The 22,528-nt window shown below is 45.0% G+C and overlaps 13 non-coding genes across 13 annotated transcripts; all 13 read right to left on the bottom strand.

Moving 5' to 3' along the window:
• Positions 1–3,844: 3,844 nt before the first annotated feature.
• trnas-gcu (transfer RNA serine (anticodon GCU)) lies at positions 3,845–3,926 on the bottom strand. Its single transcript has one exon. It is a non-coding gene; the product is annotated as a tRNA-Ser (tRNA).
• Positions 3,927–4,171: 245 nt separating this feature from the next.
• trnar-ucg (transfer RNA arginine (anticodon UCG)) lies at positions 4,172–4,260 on the bottom strand. The gene is given in 2 exon segments: positions 4,172–4,207; positions 4,224–4,260. It is a non-coding gene; the product is annotated as a tRNA-Arg (tRNA).
• Positions 4,261–6,196: 1,936 nt separating this feature from the next.
• Positions 6,197–6,278, bottom strand: trnas-gcu (transfer RNA serine (anticodon GCU)). The gene has a single exon. It is a non-coding gene; the product is annotated as a tRNA-Ser (tRNA).
• Positions 6,279–8,512: 2,234 nt separating this feature from the next.
• trnas-gcu (transfer RNA serine (anticodon GCU)) lies at positions 8,513–8,594 on the bottom strand. Its single transcript has one exon. It is a non-coding gene; the product is annotated as a tRNA-Ser (tRNA).
• A 245-nt stretch (positions 8,595–8,839) lies between these two features.
• Positions 8,840–8,928, bottom strand: trnar-ucg (transfer RNA arginine (anticodon UCG)). Its single transcript is given in 2 exon segments — positions 8,840–8,875; positions 8,892–8,928. It is a non-coding gene; the product is annotated as a tRNA-Arg (tRNA).
• A 1,936-nt stretch (positions 8,929–10,864) lies between these two features.
• trnas-gcu (transfer RNA serine (anticodon GCU)) lies at positions 10,865–10,946 on the bottom strand. The gene has a single exon. It is a non-coding gene; the product is annotated as a tRNA-Ser (tRNA).
• A 245-nt stretch (positions 10,947–11,191) lies between these two features.
• On the bottom strand, positions 11,192–11,280 carry trnar-ucg (transfer RNA arginine (anticodon UCG)). Its single transcript is given in 2 exon segments — positions 11,192–11,227; positions 11,244–11,280. It is a non-coding gene; the product is annotated as a tRNA-Arg (tRNA).
• Positions 11,281–13,216: 1,936 nt separating this feature from the next.
• On the bottom strand, positions 13,217–13,298 carry trnas-gcu (transfer RNA serine (anticodon GCU)). Its single transcript has one exon. It is a non-coding gene; the product is annotated as a tRNA-Ser (tRNA).
• A 2,246-nt stretch (positions 13,299–15,544) lies between these two features.
• trnas-gcu (transfer RNA serine (anticodon GCU)) lies at positions 15,545–15,626 on the bottom strand. Its single transcript has one exon. It is a non-coding gene; the product is annotated as a tRNA-Ser (tRNA).
• Positions 15,627–15,870: 244 nt separating this feature from the next.
• trnar-ucg (transfer RNA arginine (anticodon UCG)) lies at positions 15,871–15,959 on the bottom strand. The gene is given in 2 exon segments: positions 15,871–15,906; positions 15,923–15,959. It is a non-coding gene; the product is annotated as a tRNA-Arg (tRNA).
• Positions 15,960–17,895: 1,936 nt separating this feature from the next.
• trnas-gcu (transfer RNA serine (anticodon GCU)) lies at positions 17,896–17,977 on the bottom strand. Its single transcript has one exon. It is a non-coding gene; the product is annotated as a tRNA-Ser (tRNA).
• A 244-nt stretch (positions 17,978–18,221) lies between these two features.
• trnar-ucg (transfer RNA arginine (anticodon UCG)) lies at positions 18,222–18,310 on the bottom strand. Its single transcript is given in 2 exon segments — positions 18,222–18,257; positions 18,274–18,310. It is a non-coding gene; the product is annotated as a tRNA-Arg (tRNA).
• Positions 18,311–20,246: 1,936 nt separating this feature from the next.
• On the bottom strand, positions 20,247–20,328 carry trnas-gcu (transfer RNA serine (anticodon GCU)). Its single transcript has one exon. It is a non-coding gene; the product is annotated as a tRNA-Ser (tRNA).
• Between the last annotated feature and the right edge of the window lie 2,200 nt (positions 20,329–22,528).

The raw sequence follows: 22,528 nt of genomic DNA, 5'->3' as shown, positions 1-22,528 counted from the left end.
CTTCTACCGTCAGAGAGTCCACGAAGGAGTGATCAATCAAATCAGTACGATTTCAAGTTGCATGTAATGCATTTTTCTCACATGACAGTAAGATCGCACAGCACGTTTGCACACACTCTGGCTTACACAAACACACAAACAAACTAAAATTCCTTAACCTCCAAAGGCAGGTTTTGAAATTTGAAATTGGAAATCCGGGACAGACAGCACATCCCTTTTAAACAGACACAGAATGATGAGGGTCTGATAGAACACCATTTTAAAGAGACAGATAATGATCTCGGACAGACAGCAAATCCCCTTAAAAGGGACACGGAAATAGAATGAATAAAAACAAAAAAATATGTACAACTCGGCAGGTCGTGCAGATATTGTGGAGGAAGAATCCGGTTTCGCGTTCTGTCGGATAATCATTCCGATATTTCAGGAAAAAGTTAAAATTTACAGATGTTTTCAACAAAAATAGCGTCTGGAAAAAATACGCAGCGAAAAAGGTCAAATGAGAACGTCAGTGATACAGCGGAACGCAGGAGTGATTAAATAATACATGGAAAAATGGAGAAAGGCAAAGTGGGTGGTAATCGGGCAATAGCGTAAAAAAAGGATGGTCCAGAGGAGGTGTTAGTGGCAATAGCAGAACCATTACCAGACAATGGGAGCGGTGCTTATCATCCGATACGTTGAACCTAATGTTGAGGCCAGAAGACGAGAACATGCTTACAATATAGGGTGTCACCGCCTTTTAATCAGACCAGGCTGCTTTGCCAACCCGGATTGATTTCCTGTCCGCTTTGAATTCGGCAGCCAAGGGACGAATTCAAAAGGCAGCTTCTCTCATCTTTTCAGCTCTAGAGAAACAGGACGCACTCATATTCAGGGCAGAGGTGGATATTGACGCTGAATGTATGCTTATCCCAATTGAGGTGAATGTATGCGTCCAGACAGGAAGATACACTGATCAAGTATCGGCCGGAACCAATCAATGCTTTAGGTTATCCAACGAGTCACAGAGCCGAGAACCTCTGAGATATTTTAACTTTACTCAGTTTGGCGGGTTTCACTTTGCTCTGGGATTTGGATGCTAAGGGAACATCGGCGTAAAATCACACGTTTTAACGTGAAATACGTCTGTTTTCTCACATGTCGAGCGGCTGTTAGAAGCGGAACTTTGAGTAAAACATGGCGGGGCTCGTCCGGGATTTGGCCCGTGATCTCTCGCATTTCAAATGTGATCATTCCGATGGGAGAATCATAACTGTGGACCAACGAGCCGCCGACAGTGAAAAGCGCAGCTCTCAGATTCTGACGGTGGTGAGAAATGATATTATGGCCCATCGTGCTTGTGCTGTCTCTCAGATACCTATCTAATTAGTGCCCCTCGCCATTGCACTGCAACTGCTCTCCTTTTGACGAATATATTATTAATTTGAGACATGACATGAGGAAAGTACTGCATTCCTGTAAGTAAAAGGGGAATTTGGCGATGAGGTTAAATGTGAACGTCAAAAAGTGGTTAAGCTGCAAGCCATCGACGACGAAAATGGGATCCGAACCCATGCGTGCAGAGCACAATGGATCAGCAGTCCATCCCCTTAACCTCTCGGCCACCTCTGCTATAAGACAGCGTCAGCCATTCAATCTCCTGCTTTTTGTATCCAAACAGAAATAAAGTGCAAGAAAGTCCACTTCACAGCTTGCTCTGCCCGTGCATGCAGATCGACAATGATGAAAACTTGGCATGAGATTCTTTCAGCAAACAGCCTTCCTTCACTTCAGGTGAGTGACGGGAAGAGATGGTTGGTTTCTCGGCAGAATCACAACAAAGAATATAAAATATCACATAGCGAGCTAAGTTGACCGCGGCAGGACTCGAAGCTGCAATTTTCTGATAACTTTGCGGTTGTAATCAAAGTCAGACGCCTTATACATTAGCCACGTTGTGTTGTTGTGGACATTGCGAGCAAATTCGGGGCAACTGCAATATCAAGGAGTGGATTTAGGAAAAGATGAGCATATTTCGAGTGAATGAACAGATGCACTGCGATCTGGGTGCGCACCGGCGCAGGCAACCCCAATGTAAATTGGAACACGATAGTTTAACAATTCGGTCATTGCAGCTGAAATCATACTCCTTCTCAAGCAATACAGTATGACCCGGGTTTATGAGAAAATCCGTTTTAAAGGGAAAGATTATAACCGGAACTGACAACGAGCCCATTTAATCAGACAAAGAATGATCCGGGATTGCAAGCACATCCCTTTTACCCAGATGCAGAATGACCCTTGACTGACAGCAGTTCCCTTTTAAAAGAATAAAGTGAGATTTCGATCATCCCTGAAGGCAATTGTGCAGTGGGGCTCAGGACCACGCGGCGCAGAGAATGTTATTGAAGCCACAGGTGATTGAGAAGGAGGGAGGGAAGTAAAACCAGCACAGTCTGAAACACACAAACAAACTAAAATTCCTTAACCTCCAAAGGCAGGTTTTGAAATTTGAAATTGGAAATCCGGGACAGACAGCACATCCCTTTTAAACAGACACAGAATGATGAGGGTCTGATAGCACACCATTTTAAAGAGACAGAGAAAGATCTCCTACAGACAGCAAATCCCCTTAAAAGGGACACGGAAATAGAATGAATAAAAACAGATAAATATGTAAAACTTGGCAGGTCGTGCAGATTTTGTGGAGGAAGAATCCGGTTTCACGTTCTGTCGGATAATCATTCCTATATTTCAGGAAAAAGTTAAAGATTACAGATGTTTTCAACAAAAATAGCGTCTGGAAAAAATACGCAGCGAGAAAGGTCAAATGGGAACTTCTGTGATACAGCGGAACGCAGGAGTGATTAAATAATACATGGCACAATGGAGAAAGACAAAGTGGGTGGTAATCGGGCAATAACGTAACAAAGGATGGTCCTGAGGAGTTGTTAGTGGGAAAAGCAGAACCATTACCAGACAATGGGAGCGGTGCTTATCATCCGATACGTTGAACCTAATGTTGAGGCCAGAAGACGAGAACATGCCTACAATATAGGGTATCACCGCCTTTTAATCAGACCAGGCAGCTTTGCCAGCCCGGATTGATTTCCTGTCCGCTTTGAATTCGGCAGCCAAGGGACGGATTCAAAAGGCAGCTTCTCTCATCTTTTCAGCTCGAGAGAAACAGGACGCACTCATATTCAGGGCAGAGGTGGAGGTTGACGCTGAATGTATGCTTATCCCAATTGAGGTGAACTGATGCGTACAGACAGGAAGATATACTGATCAAGTATCGGCCGGAACCAAACAAGGCTTTAGCTTATCCAACCAGTCTCAGAGCCGAGTACCTCTGAGATATTTTAACTTTACTCAGTTTGGCGGGTTTCACTTTGCTCTGGGATTTGGATGCGAAGGGAACATCGGCGTAAAATCACACGTTTTAACGTGAAATACGTCTGTTTTCTCACATGTCGAGCGGCTGTCAGAAGCGGAACTTTGAGTAAAACATGGCGGGGCTCGTCCGTGATTTGGCCCGTGACCTCTCGCATTTCAAATGTGATCATTCCGAAGCGAGAATCATAACCGTGGACCAACGAGCCGCCGACAGTGAAAAGCGCAGCTCTCAGATTCTGACGGTGGTGAGAAATGATATTATGGCCCATCGTGCATGTGCTGTCTCTCAGATACCTATCTAATTAGTGCCCCTCGCCATTGTACTGCAACTGTTCTCCTTGTGACGAATATATTATTAATTTGAGACATGACATGAGGAAAGTACAGCATCCCTGGAAGTAAAAGGGGAATTTGGCGATGAGGTGAAATGTGAATGTCAAAAAGTGGTTAAGCTGCAAGCCAACGACGACGAGAATGGGATTCGAACTCATGCGTGCAGCGCACAATGGATTAGCAGTCCATCGCCTTCATCTCTCGGCCACCTCGTCTCTGCTGTAAGACATCGTCAGCCATTCAATCTCCTGCTTTTTGTATTCAAACAGAAATAATGTGCATGAACGTCCACTTCACAGCTTGCTCTGCCCGTGCATGCAGATCGACAATGATGAAAACTTGCCATGAGATTCTTTCAGCAAACAGCCTTCCTTCACTTCAGGTGAGTGACTGGAAGAGATGGTTGGTTTCTCGGCAGAATCACAACAAAGAATATAAAATTTCACGTAGCGAGCTAAGTTGACCGCGGCAGGACTCGAACCTGCAATTTTCTGATTACTTTGCGGTTGCAATCGAAGTCAGACGCCTTATCCATTAGGCCACGCGGCCGCTGCCTGCACCAATCACTGTGTTGTTGTGTATATTGCGAGCAAATTCGGGGCAACTGCAATATCAAGGAGTGGTTTTAGGAAAAGATGAGCATATTTCGAGTGAATGAACAGATGCACTGCGATCTGGGTGCGCACCGGCGCAGGCAACCCAAATATAAATTGGAACACGATAGTTTAACAATTCGATTATTGCAGCTGAAATCATACTCCTTCTCAAACAATACAGGATGACCCGGGATTATGAGAAAATCCGTTTTAAAGGGAAAGATTATGAACCGGAACTGACAACCAGCCCATTTAAACAGACACAGAATGATCCGGGTTTGCAAAGACATCCCTTTTATCCAGATGCAGAATGACCCTTGACTGACAGCAGTTCCCTTTTAAAAGAATAAAGTGAGATTTCGATCATCCCTAAAGGCAATTGTCCAGTGGGGCTCAGGACCACGCGGCGCAGAGACTGTTATTGAAGCCACAGGTGATAGACAGGCAGGAAGGAGGGAGGGAGGGACGTAAAACCAGCCCAGTCTGAAACACACAAACAAACTAAAATTCCTTAACCTCGAAAGGCAGGTTTTGAAATTTGAAATTGGAAATCCGGGACAGACAGCACATCCCTTTTAAACAGACACAGAATGATGAGGGTCTGATAGCACACCATTTTAAAGAGACAGAGAATGATCTCGGACAGACAGCAAATCCCCTTAAAAGGGACACGGAAATAGAATGAATAAAAACAAATAAATATGTAAAACTCCGCTGGTCGTGCAGATTTTGTGGAGGCAGAATCCGGTTTCACGTTCTGACGGATAATCATTCCGATATTTCAGGAAAAAGTTAAAGATTACAGATGTTTTCAACAAAAATAGCGTCTGGAAAAAATGCGCAGCGAGAAAGGACAAATGGGAACTTCTGTGATACAGCGGAACGCAGGAGTGATTAAATAATACATGGCACAATGGAGAAAGACAAAGTGGGTGGTAATCGGGCAATAACGTAACAAAGGATGGTCCAGAGGAGGTGTTAGTGGGAAAAGCAGAACCATTACTAGACAATGGGAGCGGTGCTTATCATCCGATACGTTGAACCTAATGTTGAGGCCAGAAGACGAGAACATGCCTACAATATAGGGTATCACCGCCTTTTAATCAGACCAGGCCGCTTTGCCAGCCCGGATTGATTTCCTGTCCGCTTTGAATTCGGCAGCCAAGGGACGAATTCAAAAGGCAGCTACTCTCATCTTTTCAGCTCTAGAGTAACAGGACGCACTGATATTCAGGGCAGAGATGGAGATTGACGCTGAATGTATGCTTATCCCAATTGAGGTGAACTTATGCGTACAGACAGGAAGACATGCTGATCAAGTATCGGCCGGAACCAAACAAGGCATCAGGTTATCCAACGAGTCACAGAGCCGAGTACCTCTGAGATATTTTAACTTTACTCAGTTTGGCGGGTTTCACTTTGCTCTGGGATTTGGATGCGAAGGGAACATCGGCGTAAAATCACACGTTTTAACGTGAAATACGTCTGTTTTCTCACATGTCGAGCGGCTGTTAGAAGCGGAACTTTGAGTAAAACATGGCGGTGCTCGTCCGGGATTTGGCCCGTGACCTCTCGCATTTCAATTGTGATTATTCCGAAGGGAGAATCATAACCGTGGACCAACGAGCCGCCGACAGTGAAAAGTGCAGCTCTCAGATTCTGACGGTGGTGAGAAATGATATTATGGCCCATCGTGCATGTGCTGTCTCTCAGATATGTATCTAATTTGTGCCCCTCGCCATTGTACTGCAACTGTTCTCCTTTTGACGAATATGTTATTAATTTGAGACATGACATGAGGAAAGTACAGCATCCCTGTAAGTAAAAGGGGAATTTGGCGATGAGGTGAAATGTGAATGTCAAAAAGCGGTCAAGCTGCAAGCCAACGACGACGAGAATGGGATTCGAACCCTTGCGTGCAGAGCACAATGGATTAGCAGTCCATCGCCCTAACCTCTCGGCCACCTCGTCTCTGCTGTAAGACATCGTCAGCCATTCATTCTCCTGCTTTTTGTGTCCAAACAGAAATAATGTGCAAGAAAGTCAACTTCACAGCTTGCCCTGCCCGTGCATGCAGATCGACAATGATGAAACCTTGCCATGAGTTCTTTGAGCAAACAGCCTTCCTTCACTTCAGGTGAGTGACTGGAAGAGATGGTTGGTTTCTCGGCAGAATCACAACAAAGAATATAAAATATCACATAGCGAGCTAAGTTGACCGCGGCAGGACTCGAAGCTGCAATTTTCTGATAACTTTGCGGTTGTAATCAAAGTCAGACGCCTTATACATTAGCCACGTTGTGTTGTTGTGGACATTGCGAGCAAATTCGGGGCAACTGCAATATCAAGGAGTGGATTTAGGAAAAGATGAGCATATTTCGAGTGAATGAACAGATGCACTGCGATCTGGGTGCGCACCGGCGCAGGCAACCCCAATGTAAATTGGAACACGATAGTTTAACAATTCGGTCATTGCAGCTGAAATCATACTCCTTCTCAAGCAATACAGGATGACCCGGGTTTATGAGAAAATCCGTTTTAAAGGGAAAGATTATAACCGGAACTGACAACGAGCCCATTTAATCAGACAAAGAATGATCCGGGATTGCAAGCACATCCCTTTTACCCAGATGCAGAATGACCCTTGACTGACAGCAGTTCCCTTTTAAAAGAATAAAGTGAGATTTCGATCATCCCTGAAGGCAATTGTGCAGTGGGGCTCAGGACCACGCGGCGCAGAGAATGTTATTGAAGCCACAGGTGATTGAGAAGGAGGGAGGGAAGTAAAACCAGCACAGTCTGAAACACACAAACAAACTAAAATTCCTTAACCTCCAAAGGCAGGTTTTGAAATTTGAAATTGGAAATCCGGGACAGACAGCACATCCCTTTTAAACAGACACAGAATGATGAGGGTCTGATAGCACACCATTTTAAAGAGACAGAGAAAGATCTCCTACAGACAGCAAATCCCCTTAAAAGGGACACGGAAATAGAATGAATAAAAACAGATAAATATGTAAAACTTGGCAGGTCGTGCAGATTTTGTGGAGGAAGAATCCGGTTTCACGTTCTGTCGGATAATCATTCCTATATTTCAGGAAAAAGTTAAAGATTACAGATGTTTTCAACAAAAATAGCGTCTGGAAAAAATACGCAGCGAGAAAGGTCAAATGGGAACTTCTGTGATACAGCGGAACGCAGGAGTGATTAAATAATACATGGCACAATGGAGAAAGACAAAGTGGGTGGTAATCGGGCAATAACGTAACAAAGGATGGTCCTGAGGAGTTGTTAGTGGGAAAAGCAGAACCATTACCAGACAATGGGAGCGGTGCTTATCATCCGATACGTTGAACCTAATGTTGAGGCCAGAAGACGAGAACATGCCTACAATATAGGGTATCACCGCCTTTTAATCAGACCAGGCAGCTTTGCCAGCCCGGATTGATTTCCTGTCCGCTTTGAATTCGGCAGCCAAGGGACGGATTCAAAAGGCAGCTTCTCTCATCTTTTCAGCTCGAGAGAAACAGGACGCACTCATATTCAGGGCAGAGGTGGAGGTTGACGCTGAATGTATGCTTATCCCAATTGAGGTGAACTGATGCGTACAGACAGGAAGATATACTGATCAAGTATCGGCCGGAACCAAACAAGGCTTTAGCTTATCCAACCAGTCTCAGAGCCGAGTACCTCTGAGATATTTTAACTTTACTCAGTTTGGCGGGTTTCACTTTGCTCTGGGATTTGGATGCGAAGGGAACATCGGCGTAAAATCACACGTTTTAACGTGAAATACGTCTGTTTTCTCACATGTCGAGCGGCTGTCAGAAGCGGAACTTTGAGTAAAACATGGCGGGGCTCGTCCGTGATTTGGCCCGTGACCTCTCGCATTTCAAATGTGATCATTCCGAAGCGAGAATCATAACCGTGGACCAACGAGCCGCCGACAGTGAAAAGCGCAGCTCTCAGATTCTGACGGTGGTGAGAAATGATATTATGGCCCATCGTGCATGTGCTGTCTCTCAGATACCTATCTAATTAGTGCCCCTCGCCATTGTACTGCAACTGTTCTCCTTGTGACGAATATATTATTAATTTGAGACATGACATGAAGAAAGTACAGCATCCCTGGAAGTAAAAGGGGAATTTGGCGATGAGGTGAAATGTGAATGTCAAAAAGTGGTTAAGCTGCAAGCCAACGACGACGAGAATGGGATTCGAACTCATGCGTGCAGCGCACAATGGATTAGCAGTCCATCGCCTTCATCTCTCGGCCACCTCGTCTCTGCTGTAAGACATCGTCAGCCATTCAATCTCCTGCTTTTTGTATTCAAACAGAAATAATGTGCATGAACGTCCACTTCACAGCTTGCTCTGCCCGTGCATGCAGATCGACAATGATGAAAACTTGCCATGAGATTCTTTCAGCAAACAGCCTTCCTTCACTTCAGGTGAGTGACTGGAAGAGATGGTTGGTTTCTCGGCAGAATCACAACAAAGAATATAAAATTTCACGTAGCGAGCTAAGTTGACCGCGGCAGGACTCGAACCTGCAATTTTCTGATTACTTTGCGGTTGCAATCGAAGTCAGACGCCTTATCCATTAGGCCACGCGGCCGCTGCCTGCACCAATCACTGTGTTGTTGTGTATATTGCGAGCAAATTCGGGGCAACTGCAATATCAAGGAGTGGTTTTAGGAAAAGATGAGCATATTTCGAGTGAATGAACAGATGCACTGCGATCTGGGTGCGCACCGGCGCAGGCAACCCAAATATAAATTGGAACACGATAGTTTAACAATTCGATTATTGCAGCTGAAATCATACTCCTTCTCAAACAATACAGGATGACCCGGGATTATGAGAAAATCCGTTTTAAAGGGAAAGATTATGAACCGGAACTGACAACCAGCCCATTTAAACAGACACAGAATGATCCGGGTTTGCAAAGACATCCCTTTTATCCAGATGCAGAATGACCCTTGACTGACAGCAGTTCCCTTTTAAAAGAATAAAGTGAGATTTCGATCATCCCTAAAGGCAATTGTGCAGTGGGGCTCAGGACCACGCGGCGCAGAGACTGTTATTGAAGCCACAGGTGATAGACAGGCAGGAAGGAGGGAGGGAGGGACGTAAAACCAGCCCAGTCTGAAACACACAAACAAACTAAAATTCCTTAACCTCGAAAGGCAGGTTTTGAAATTTGAAATTGGAAATCCGGGACAGACAGCACATCCCTTTTAAACAGACACAGAATGATGAGGGTCTGATAGCACACCATTTTAAAGAGACAGAGAATGATCTCGGACAGACAGCAAATCCCCTTAAAAGGGACACGGAAATAGAATGAATAAAAACAAATAAATATGTAAAACTCCGCTGGTCGTGCAGATTTTGTGGAGGCAGAATCCGGTTTCACGTTCTGACGGATAATCATTCCGATATTTCAGGAAAAAGTTAAAGATTACAGATGTTTTCAACAAAATTAGCGTCTGGAAAAAATGCTCAGCGAGAAAGGACAAATGGGAACTTCTGTGATACAGCGGAAAGCAGGAGTGATTAAATAATACATGGCACAATGGAGAAAGACAAAGTGGGTGGTAATCGGGCAATAACGTAACAAAGGATGGTCCAGAGGAGGTGTTAGTGGGAAAAGCAGAACCATTACTAGACAATGGGAGCGGTGCTTATCATCCGATACGTTGAACCTAATGTTGAGGCCAGAAGACGAGAACATGCCTACAATATAGGGTATCACCGCCTTTTAATCAGACCAGGCCGCTTTGCCAGCCCGGATTGATTTCCTGTCCGCTTTGAATTCGGCAGCCAAGGGACGAATTCAAAAGGCAGCTACTCTCATCTTTTCAGCTCTAGAGTAACAGGACGCACTGATATTCAGGGCAGAGATGGAGATTGACGCTGAATGTATGCTTATCCCAATTGAGGTGAACTTATGCGTACAGACAGGAAGACATGCTGATCAAGTATCGGCCGGAACCAAACAAGGCATCAGGTTATCCAACGAGTCACAGAGCCGAGTACCTCTGAGATATTTTAACTTTACTCAGTTTGGCGGGTTTCACTTTGCTCTGGGATTTGGATGCGAAGGGAACATCGGCGTAAAATCACACGTTTTAACGTGAAATACGTCTGTTTTCTCACATGTCGAGCGGCTGTTAGAAGCGGAACTTTGAGTAAAACATGGCGGTGCTCGTCCGGGATTTGGCCCGTGACCTCTCGCATTTCAATTGTGATTATTCCGAAGGGAGAATCATAACCGTGGACCAACGAGCCGCCGACAGTGAAAAGTGCAGCTCTCAGATTCTGACGGTGGTGAGAAATGATATTATGGCCCATCGTGCATGTGCTGTCTCTCAGATATGTATCTAATTTGTGCCCCTCGCCATTGTACTGCAACTGTTCTCCTTTTGACGAATATGTTATTAATTTGAGACATGACATGAGGAAAGTACAGCATCCCTGGAAGTAAAAGGGGAATTTGGCGATGAGGTGAAATGTGAATGTCAAAAAGTGGTTAAGCTGCAAGCCAACGACGACGAGAATGGGATTCGAACTCATGCGTGCAGCGCACAATGGATTAGCAGTTCATCGCCTTCATCTCTCGGCCACCTCGTCTCTGCTGTAAGACATCGTCAGCCATTCAATCTCCTGCTTTTTGTATTCAAACAGAAATAATGTGCATGAACGTCCACTTCACAGCTTGCTCTGCCCGTGCATGCAGATCGACAATGATGAAAACTTGCCATGAGATTCTTTCAGCAAACAGCCTTCCTTCACTTCAGGTGAGTGACTGGAAGAGATGGTTGGTTTCTCGGCAGAATCACAACAAAGAATATAAAATTTCACGTAGCGAGCTAAGTTGACCGCGGCAGGACTCGAACCTGCAATTTTCTGATTACTTTGCGGTTGCAATCGAAGTCAGACGCCTTATCCATTAGGCCACGCGGCCGCTGCCTGCACCAATCACTGTGTTGTTGTGTATATTGCGAGCAAATTCGGGGCAACTGCAATATCAAGGAGTGGTTTTAGGAAAAGATGAGCATATTTCGAGTGAATGAACAGATGCACTGCGATCTGGGTGCGCACCGGCGCAGGCAACCCAAATATAAATTGGAACACGATAGTTTAACAATTCGATTATTGCAGCTGAAATCATACTCCTTCTCAAACAATACAGGATGACCCGGGATTATGAGAAAATCCGTTTTAAAGGGAAAGATTATGAACCGGAACTGACAACCAGCCCATTTAAACAGACACAGAATGATCCGGGTTTGCAAAGACATCCCTTTTATCCAGATGCAGAATGACCCTTGACTGACAGCAGTTCCCTTTTAAAAGAATAAAGTGAGATTTCGATCATCCCTAAAGGCAATTGTGCAGTGGGGCTCAGGACCACGCGGCGCAGAGACTGTTATTGAAGCCACAGGTGATAGACAGGCAGGAAGGAGGGAGGGAGGGACGTAAAACCAGCCCAGTCTGAAACACACAAACAAACTAAAATTCCTTAACCTCGAAAGGCAGGTTTTGAAATTTGAAATTGGAAATCCGGGACAGACAGCACATCCCTTTTAAACAGACACAGAATGATGAGGGTCTGATAGCACACCATTTTAAAGAGACAGAGAATGATCTCGGACAGACAGCAAATCCCCTTAAAAGGGACACGGAAATAGAATGAATAAAAACAAATAAATATGTAAAACTCCGCTGGTCGTGCAGATTTTGTGGAGGCAGAATCCGGTTTCACGTTCTGACGGATAATCATTCCGATATTTCAGGAAAAAGTTAAAGATTACAGATGTTTTCAACAAAATTAGCGTCTGGAAAAAATGCTCAGCGAGAAAGGACAAATGGGAACTTCTGTGATACAGCGGAAAGCAGGAGTGATTAAATAATACATGGCACAATGGAGAAAGACAAAGTGGGTGGTAATCGGGCAATAACGTAACAAAGGATGGTCCAGAGGAGGTGTTAGTGGGAAAAGCAGAACCATTACTAGACAATGGGAGCGGTGCTTATCATCCGATACGTTGAACCTAATGTTGAGGCCAGAAGACGAGAACATGCCTACAATATAGGGTATCACCGCCTTTTAATCAGACCAGGCCGCTTTGCCAGCCCGGATTGATTTCCTGTCCGCTTTGAATTCGGCAGCCAAGGGACGAATTCAAAAGGCAGCTACTCTCATCTTTTCAGCTCTAGAGTAACAGGACGCACTGATATTCAGGGCAGAGATGGAGATTGACGCTGAATGTATGCTTATCCCAATTGAGGTGAACTTATGCGTACAGACAGGAAGACATGCTGATCAAGTATCGGCCGGAACCAAACAAGGCATCAGGTTATCCAACGAGTCACAGAGCCGAGTACCTCTGAGATATTTTAACTTTACTCAGTTTGGCGGGTTTCACTTTGCTCTGGGATTTGGATGCGAAGGGAACATCGGCGTAAAATCACACGTTTTAACGTGAAATACGTCTGTTTTCTCACATGTCGAGCGGCTGTTAGAAGCGGAACTTTGAGTAAAACATGGCGGTGCTCGTCCGGGATTTGGCCCGTGACCTCTCGCATTTCAATTGTGATTATTCCGAAGGGAGAATCATAACCGTGGACCAACGAGCCGCCGACAGTGAAAAGTGCAGCTCTCAGATTCTGACGGTGGTGAGAAATGATATTATGGCCCATCGTGCATGTGCTGTCTCTCAGATATGTATCTAATTTGTGCCCCTCGCCATTGTACTGCAACTGTTCTCCTTTTGACGAATATGTTATTAATTTGAGACATGACATGAGGAAAGTACAGCATCCCTGTAAGTAAAAGGGGAATTTGGCGATGAGGTGAAATGTGAATGTCAAAAAGCGGTCAAGCTGCAAGCCAACGACGACGAGAATGGGATTCGAACCCATGCGTGCAGAGCACAATGGATTAGCAGTCCATCGCCCTAACCTCTCGGCCACCTCGTCTCTGCTGTAAGACATCGTCAGCCATTCATTCTCCTGCTTTTTGTGTCCAAACAGAAATAATGTGCAAGAAAGTCAACTTCACAGCTTGCCCTGCCCGTGCATGCAGATCGACAATGATGAAACCTTGCCATGAGTTCTTTGAGCAAACAGCCTTCCTTCACTTCAGGTGAGTGACTGGAAGAGATGGTTGGTTTCTCGGCAGAATCACAACAAAGAATATAACATATCACATAGCGAGCTAAGTTGACCGCGGCAGGACTCGAAGCTGCAATTTTCTGATAACTTTGCGGTTGTAATCAAAGTCAGACGCCTTATACATTAGCCACGTTGTGTTGTTGTGTATATTGCGAGCAAATTCGGGGCAACTGCAATATCAAGGAGTGGATTTAGGAAAACATGAGCAAATTTCGAGTGAATGAACAGATGCACTGCGATCTGGGTGCGCACCGGCGCAGGCAACCCAAATATAAATTGGAACACTATAGTTTAACAATTCGGTCATTGCAGCTGAAATCATACTCCTTCTCAAACAATACAGGATGACCCGGGATTATGAGAAAATCCGTTTTAAAGGGAAAGATTATGAACCGGAACTGACAACCAGCCCATTTAAACAGACACAGAATGATCCGGGTTTGCAAGGACATCCCTTTTATCCAGATGCAGAATGACCCTTGACTGACAGCAGTTTCCTTTTAAAAGAATAAAGTGAGATTTCGATCATCCCTAAAGGCAATTGTGCAGTGGGGCTCAGGACCACGCGGCGCAGAGACTGTTATTGAAGCCACAGGTGATAGACAGGCAGGAAGGAAGGAGGGAGGGACGTAAAACCAGCCCAGTCTGAAACACACAAACAAACTAAAATTCCTTAACCTCCAAAGGCAGGTTTTGAAATTTGAAATTGGAAATCCGGGACAGACAGCACATCCCTTTTAAACAGACACAGAATGATGAGGGTCTGATAGCACACCATTTTAAAGAGACAGAGAAAGATCTCCGACAGACAGCAAATCCCCTTAAAAGGGACACGGAAATAGAATGAATAAAAACAGATAAATATGTAAAACTTGGCAGGTCGTGCAGATTTTGTGGAGGAAGAATCCGGTTTCACGTTCTGTCGGATAATCATTCCTATATTTCAGGAAAAAGTTAAAGATTACAGATGTTTTCAACAAAAATAGCGTCTGGAAAAAATACGCAGCGAGAAAGGTCAAATGGGAACTTCTGTGATACAGCGGAACGCAGGAGTGATTAAATAATACATGGCACAATGGAGAAAGACAAAGTGGGTGGTAATCGGGCAATAACGTAACAAAGGATGGTCCTGAGGAGTTGTTAGTGGGAAAAGCAGAACCATTACCAGACAATGGGAGCGGTGCTTATCATCCGATACGTTGAACCTAATGTTGAGGCCAGAAGACGAGAACATGCCTACAATATAGGGTATCACCGCCTTTTAATCAGACCAGGCAGCTTTGCCAGCCCGGATTGATTTCCTGTCCGCTTTGAATTCGGCAGCCAAGGGACGGATTCAAAAGGCAGCTTCTCTCATCTTTTCAGCTCGAGAGAAACAGGACGCACTCATATTCAGGGCAGAGGTGGAGGTTGACGCTGAATGTATGCTTATCCCAATTGAGGTGAACTGATGCGTACAGACAGGAAGATATACTGATCAAGTATCGGCCGGAACCAAACAAGGCTTTAGCTTATCCAACCAGTCTCAGAGCCGAGTACCTCTGAGATAGTTTAACTTTACTCAGTTTGGCGGGTTTCACTTTGCTCTGGGATTTGGATGCTAAGGGAACATCGGCGTAAAATCACACGTTTTAACGTGAAATACGTCTGTTTTCTCACATGTCGAGCGGCTGTTAGAAGCGGAACTTTGAGTAAAACATGGCGGGGCTCGTCCGTGATTTGGCCCGTGACCTCTCGCATTTCAAATGTGATCATTCCGAAGCGAGAATCATAACCGTGGACCAACGAGCCGCCGACAGTGAAAAGCGCAGCTCTCAGATTCTGACGGTGGTGAGAAATGATATTATGGCCCATCGTGCATGTGCTGTCTCTCAGATACCTATCTAATTAGTGCCCCTCGCCATTGTACTGCAACTGTTCTCCTTGTGACGAATATATTATTAATTTGAGACATGACATGAGGAAAGTACAGCATCCCTGTAAGTAAAAGGGGAATTTGGCGATGAGGTGAAATGTGAATGTCAAAAAGCGGTCAAGCTGCAAGCCAACGACGACGAGAATGGGATTCGAACCCATGCGTGCAGAGCACAATGGATTAGCAGTCCATCGCCCTAACCTCTCGGCCACCTCGTCTCTGCTGTAAGACATCGTCAGCCATTCATTCTCCTGCTTTTTGTGTCCAAACAGAAATAATGTGCAAGAAAGTCAACTTCACAGCTTGCCCTGCCCGTGCATGCAGATCGACAATGATGAAACCTTGCCATGAGTTCTTTGAGCAAACAGCCTTCCTTCACTTCAGGTGAGTGACTGGAAGAGATGGTTGGTTTCTCGGCAGAATCACAACAAAGAATAAAAAATTTCACGTAGCGAGCTAAGTTGACCGCGGCAGGACTCGAACCTGCAATCTTCTGATAACTTTGCGGTTGTAATCGAAGTCAGACGCCTTATCCATTATACCACACGGCCGCTGCCAGCACCAATCATTGTGTTGTTGTGTATATTGCGAGCAAATTCGGGGCAACTGCAATATCAAGGAGTGGATTTAGGAAAACATGAGCAAATTTCGAGTGAATGAACAGATGCACTGCGATCTGGGTGCGCACCGGCGCAGGCAACCCAAATATAAATTGGAACACTATAGTTTAACAATTCGGTCATTGCAGCTGAAATCATACTCCTTCTCAAACAATACAGGATGACCCGGGATTATGAGAAAATCCGTTTTAAAGGGAAAGATTATGAACCGGAACTGACAACCAGCCCATTTAAACAGACACAGAATGATCCGGGTTTGCAAGGACATCCCTTTTATCCAGATGCAGAATGACCCTTGACTGACAGCAGTTTCCTTTTAAAAGAATAAAGTGAGATTTCGATCATCCCTAAAGGCAATTGTGCAGTGGGGCTCAGGACCACGCGGCGCAGAGACTGTTATTGAAGCCACAGGTGATAGACAGGCAGGAAGGAAGGAGGGAGGGACGTAAAACCAGCCCAGTCTGAAACACACAAACAAACTAAAATTCCTTAACCTCCAAAGGCAGGTTTTGAAATTTGAAATTGGAAATCCGGGACAGACAGCACATCCCTTTTAAACAGACACAGAATGATGAGGGTCTGATAGCACACCATTTTAAAGAGACAGAGAAAGATCTCCGACAGACAGCAAATCCCCTTAAAAGGGACACGGAAATAGAATGAATAAAAACAGATAAATATGTAAAACTTGGCAGGTCGTGCAGATTTTGTGGAGGAAGAATCCGGTTTCACGTTCTGTCGGATAATCATTCCTATATTTCAGGAAAAAGTTAAAGATTACAGATGTTTTCAACAAAAATAGCGTCTGGAAAAAATACGCAGCGAGAAAGGTCAAATGGGAACTTCTGTGATACAGCGGAACGCAGGAGTGATTAAATAATACATGGCACAATGGAGAAAGACAAAGTGGGTGGTAATCGGGCAATAACGTAACAAAGGATGGTCCTGAGGAGTTGTTAGTGGGAAAAGCAGAACCATTACCAGACAATGGGAGCGGTGCTTATCATCCGATACGTTGAACCTAATGTTGAGGCCAGAAGACGAGAACATGCCTACAATATAGGGTATCACCGCCTTTTAATCAGACCAGGCAGCTTTGCCAGCCCGGATTGATTTCCTGTCCGCTTTGAATTCGGCAGCCAAGGGACGGATTCAAAAGGCAGCTTCTCTCATCTTTTCAGCTCGAGAGAAACAGGACGCACTCATATTCAGGGCAGAGGTGGAGGTTGACGCTGAATGTATGCTTATCCCAATTGAGGTGAACTGATGCGTACAGACAGGAAGATATACTGATCAAGTATCGGCCGGAACCAAACAAGGCTTTAGCTTATCCAACCAGTCTCAGAGCCGAGTACCTCTGAGATAGTTTAACTTTACTCAGTTTGGCGGGTTTCACTTTGCTCTGGGATTTGGATGCTAAGGGAACATCGGCGTAAAATCACACGTTTTAACGTGAAATACGTCTGTTTTCTCACATGTCGAGCGGCTGTTAGAAGCGGAACTTTGAGTAAAACATGGCGGGGCTCGTCCGTGATTTGGCCCGTGACCTCTCGCATTTCAAATGTGATCATTCCGAAGCGAGAATCATAACCGTGGACCAACGAGCCGCCGACAGTGAAAAGCGCAGCTCTCAGATTCTGACGGTGGTGAGAAATGATATTATGGCCCATCGTGCATGTGCTGTCTCTCAGATACCTATCTAATTAGTGCCCCTCGCCATTGTACTGCAACTGTTCTCCTTGTGACGAATATATTATTAATTTGAGACATGACATGAGGAAAGTACAGCATCCCTGTAAGTAAAAGGGGAATTTGGCGATGAGGTGAAATGTGAATGTCAAAAAGCGGTCAAGCTGTAAGCCAACGACGACGAGAATGGGATTCGAACCCATGCGTGCAGAGCACAATGGATTAGCAGTCCATCGCCCTAACCTCTCGGCCACCTCGTCTCTGCTGTAAGACATCGTCAGCCATTCATTCTCCTGCTTTTTGTGTCCAAACAGAAATAATGTGCAAGAAAGTCAACTTCACAGCTTGCCCTGCCCGTGCATGCAGATCGACAATGATGAAACCTTGCCATGAGTTCTTTGAGCAAACAGCCTTCCTTCACTTCAGGTGAGTGACTGGAAGAGATGGTTGGTTTCTCGGCAGAATCACAACAAAGAATAAAAAATTTCACGTAGCGAGCTAAGTTGACCGCGGCAGGACTCGAACCTGCAATCTTCTGATAACTTTGCGGTTGTAATCGAAGTCAGACGCCTTATCCATTATACCACACGGCCGCTGCCAGCACCAATCATTGTGTTGTTGTGTATATTGCGAGCAAATTCGGGGCAACTGCAATATCAAGGAGTGGATTTAGGAAAACATGAGCAAATTTCGAGTGAATGAACAGATGCACTGCGATCTGGGTGCGCACCGGCGCAGGCAACCCAAATATAAATTGGAACACTATAGTTTAACAATTCGGTCATTGCAGCTGAAATCATACTCCTTCTCAAACAATACAGGATGACCCGGGATTATGAGAAAATCCGTTTTAAAGGGAAAGATTATGAACCGGAACTGACAACCAGCCCATTTAAACAGACACAGAATGATCCGGGTTTGCAAGGACATCCCTTTTATCCAGATGCAGAATGACCCTTGACTGACAGCAGTTTCCTTTTAAAAGAATAAAGTGAGATTTCGATCATCCCTAAAGGCAATTGTGCAGTGGGGCTCAGGACCACGCGGCGCAGAGACTGTTATTGAAGCCACAGGTGATAGACAGGCAGGAAGGAAGGAGGGAGGGACGTAAAACCAGCCCAGTCTGAAACACACAAACAAACTAAAATTCCTTAACCTCCAAAGGCAGGTTTTGAAATTTGAAATTGGAAATCCGGGACAGACAGCACATCCCTTTTAAACAGACACAGAATGATGAGGGTCTGATAGGACACCATTTTAAAGAGACAGAGAAAGATCTCCGACAGACAGCAAATCCCCTTAAAAGGGACACGGAAATAGAATGAATAAAAACAGATAAATATGTAAAACTTGGCAGGTCGTGCAGATTTTGTGGAGGAAGAATCCGGTTTCACGTTCTGTCGGATAATCATTCCTATATTTCAGGAAAAAGTTAAAGATTACAGATGTTTTCAACAAAAATAGCGTCTGGAAAAAATACGCAGCGAGAAAGGTCAAATGGGAACTTCTGTGATACAGCGGAACGCAGGAGTGATTAAATAATACATGGCACAATGGAGAAAGACAAAGTGGGTGGTAATCGGGCAATAACGTAACAAAGGATGGTCCTGAGGAGTTGTTAGTGGGAAAAGCAGAACCATTACCAGACAATGGGAGCGGTGCTTATCATCCGATACGTTGAACCTAATGTTGAGGCCAGAAGACGAGAACATGCCTACAATATAGGGTATCACCGCCTTTTAATCAGACCAGGCAGCTTTGCCAGCCCGGATTGATTTCCTGTCCGCTTTGAATTCGGCAGCCAAGGGACGGATTCAAAAGGCAGCTTCTCTCATCTTTTCAGCTCGAGAGAAACAGGACGCACTCATATTCAGGGCAGAGGTGGAGGTTGACGCTGAATGTATGCTTATCCCAATTGAGGTGAACTGATGCGTACAGACAGGAAGATATACTGATCAAGTATCGGCCGGAACCAAACAAGGCTTTAGCTTATCCAACCAGTCTCAGAGCCGAGTACCTCTGAGATAGTTTAACTTTACTCAGTTTGGCGGGTTTCACTTTGCTCTGGGATTTGGATGCTAAGGGAACATCGGCGTAAAATCACACGTTTTAACGTGAAATACGTCTGTTTTCTCACATGTCGAGCGGCTGTTAGAAGCGGAACTTTGAGTAAAACATGGCGGGGCTCGTCCGTGATTTGGCCCGTGACCTCTCGCATTTCAAATGTGATCATTCCGAAGCGAGAATCATAACCGTGGACCAACGAGCCGCCGACAGTGAAAAGCGCAGCTCTCAGATTCTGACGGTGGTGAGAAATGATATTATGGCCCATCGTGCATGTGCTGTCTCTCAGATACCTATCTAATTAGTGCCCCTCGCCATTGTACTGCAACTGTTCTCCTTGTGACGAATATATTATTAATTTGAGACATGACATGAGGAAAGTACAGCATCCCTGTAAGTAAAAGGGGAATTTGGCGATGAGGTGAAATGTGAATGTCAAAAAGCGGTCAAGCTGCAAGCCAACGACGACGAGAATGGGATTCGAACCCATGCGTGCAGAGCACAATGGATTAGCAGTCCATCGCCCTAACCTCTCGGCCACCTCGTCTCTGCTGTAAGACATCGTCAGCCATTCATTCTCCTGCTTTTTGTGTCCAAACAGAAATAATGTGCAAGAAAGTCAACTTCACAGCTTGCCCTGCCCGTGCATGCAGATCGACAATGATGAAACCTTGCCATGAGTTCTTTGAGCAAACAGCCTTCCTTCACTTCAGGTGAGTGACTGGAAGAGATGGTTGGTTTCTCGGCAGAATCACAACAAAGAATCTAAAATTTCACGTAGCGAGCTAAGTTGACCGCAGCAGGACTCGAACCTGCAATCTTCTGATAACTTTGCGGTTGTAATCGAAGTCAGACGCCTTATCCATTACACCACACGGCCGCTGCCAGCACCAATCATTGTGTTGTTGTGTATATTGCGAGCAAATTCGGGGCAACTGCAATATCAAGGAGTGGATTTAGGAAAACATGAGCAAATTTCGAGTGAATGAACAGATGCACTGCGATCTGGGTGCGCACCGGCGCAGGCAACCCAAATATAAATTGGAACACTATAGTTTAACAATTCGGTCATTGCAGCTGAAATCATACTCCTTCTCAAACAATACAGGATGACCCGGGATTATGAGAAAATCCGTTTTAAAGGGAAAGATTATGAACCGGAACTGACAACCAGCCCATTTAAACAGACACAGAATGATCCGGGTTTGCAAGGACATCCCTTTTATCCAGATGCAGAATGACCCTTGACTGACAGCAGTTTCCTTTTAAAAGAATAAAGTGAGATTTCGATCATCCCTAAAGGCAATTGTGCAGTGGGGCTCAGGACCACGCGGCGCAGAGACTGTTATTGAAGCCACAGGTGATAGACAGGCAGGAAGGAAGGAGGGAGGGACGTAAAACCAGCCCAGTCTGAAACACACAAACAAACTAAAATTCCTTAACCTCCAAAGGCAGGTTTTGAAATTTGAAATTGGAAATCCGGGACAGACAGCACATCCCTTTTAAACAGACACAGAATGATGAGGGTCTGATAGCACACCATTTTAAAGAGACAGAGAAAGATCTCCGACAGACAGCAAATCCCCTTAAAAGGGACACGGAAATAGAATGAATAAAAACAGATAAATATGTAAAACTTGGCAGGTCGTGCAGATTTTGTGGAGGAAGAATCCGGTTTCACGTTCTGTCGGATAATCATTCCTATATTTCAGGAAAAAGTTAAAGATTACAGATGTTTTCAACAAAAATAGCGTCTGGAAAAAATACGCAGCGAGAAAGGTCAAATGGGAACTTCTGTGATACAGCGGAACGCAGGAGTGATTAAATAATACATGGCACAATGGAGAAAGACAAAGTGGGTGGTAATCGGGCAATAACGTAACAAAGGATGGTCCTGAGGAGTTGTTAGTGGGAAAAGCAGAACCATTACCAGACAATGGGAGCGGTGCTTATCATCCGATACGTTGAACCTAATGTTGAGGCCAGAAGACGAGAACATGCCTACAATATAGGGTATCACCGCCTTTTAATCAGACCAGGCAGCTTTGCCAGCCCGGATTGATTTCCTGTCCGCTTTGAATTCGGCAGCCAAGGGACGGATTCAAAAGGCAGCTTCTCTCATCTTTTCAGCTCGAGAGAAACAGGACGCACTCATATTCAGGGCAGAGGTGGAGGTTGACGCTGAATGTATGCTTATCCCAATTGAGGTGAACTGATGCGTACAGACAGGAAGATATACTGATCAAGTATCGGCCGGAACCAAACAAGGCTTTAGCTTATCCAACCAGTCTCAGAGCCGAGTACCTCTGAGATAGTTTAACTTTACTCAGTTTGGCGGGTTTCACTTTGCTCTGGGATTTGGATGCTAAGGGAACATCGGCGTAAAATCACACGTTTTAACGTGAAATACGTCTGTTTTCTCACATGTCGAGCGGCTGTTAGAAGCGGAACTTTGAGTAAAACATGGCGGGGCTCGTCCGTGATTTGGCCCGTGACCTCTCGCATTTCAAATGTGATCATTCCGAAGCGAGAATCATAACCGTGGACCAACGATCCGCCGACAGTGAAAAGCGCAGCTCTCAGATTCTGACGGTGGTGAGAAATGATATTATGGCCCATCGTGCATGTGCTGTCTCTCAGATACCTATCTAATTAGTGCCCCTCGCCATTGTACTGCAACTGTTCTCCTTGTGACGAATATATTATTAATTTGAGACATGACATGAGGAAAGTACAGCATCCCTGTA

This window comes from Pristiophorus japonicus, unplaced genomic scaffold (genome assembly GCF_044704955.1).
Source record: "Pristiophorus japonicus isolate sPriJap1 unplaced genomic scaffold, sPriJap1.hap1 HAP1_SCAFFOLD_47, whole genome shotgun sequence".
Taxonomy (NCBI): domain Eukaryota; kingdom Metazoa; phylum Chordata; class Chondrichthyes; family Pristiophoridae; genus Pristiophorus; species Pristiophorus japonicus.
The sequence above is the reverse complement of the archived record's forward strand: the minus strand, read 5'-3'. Positions and strand labels throughout refer to the sequence as shown.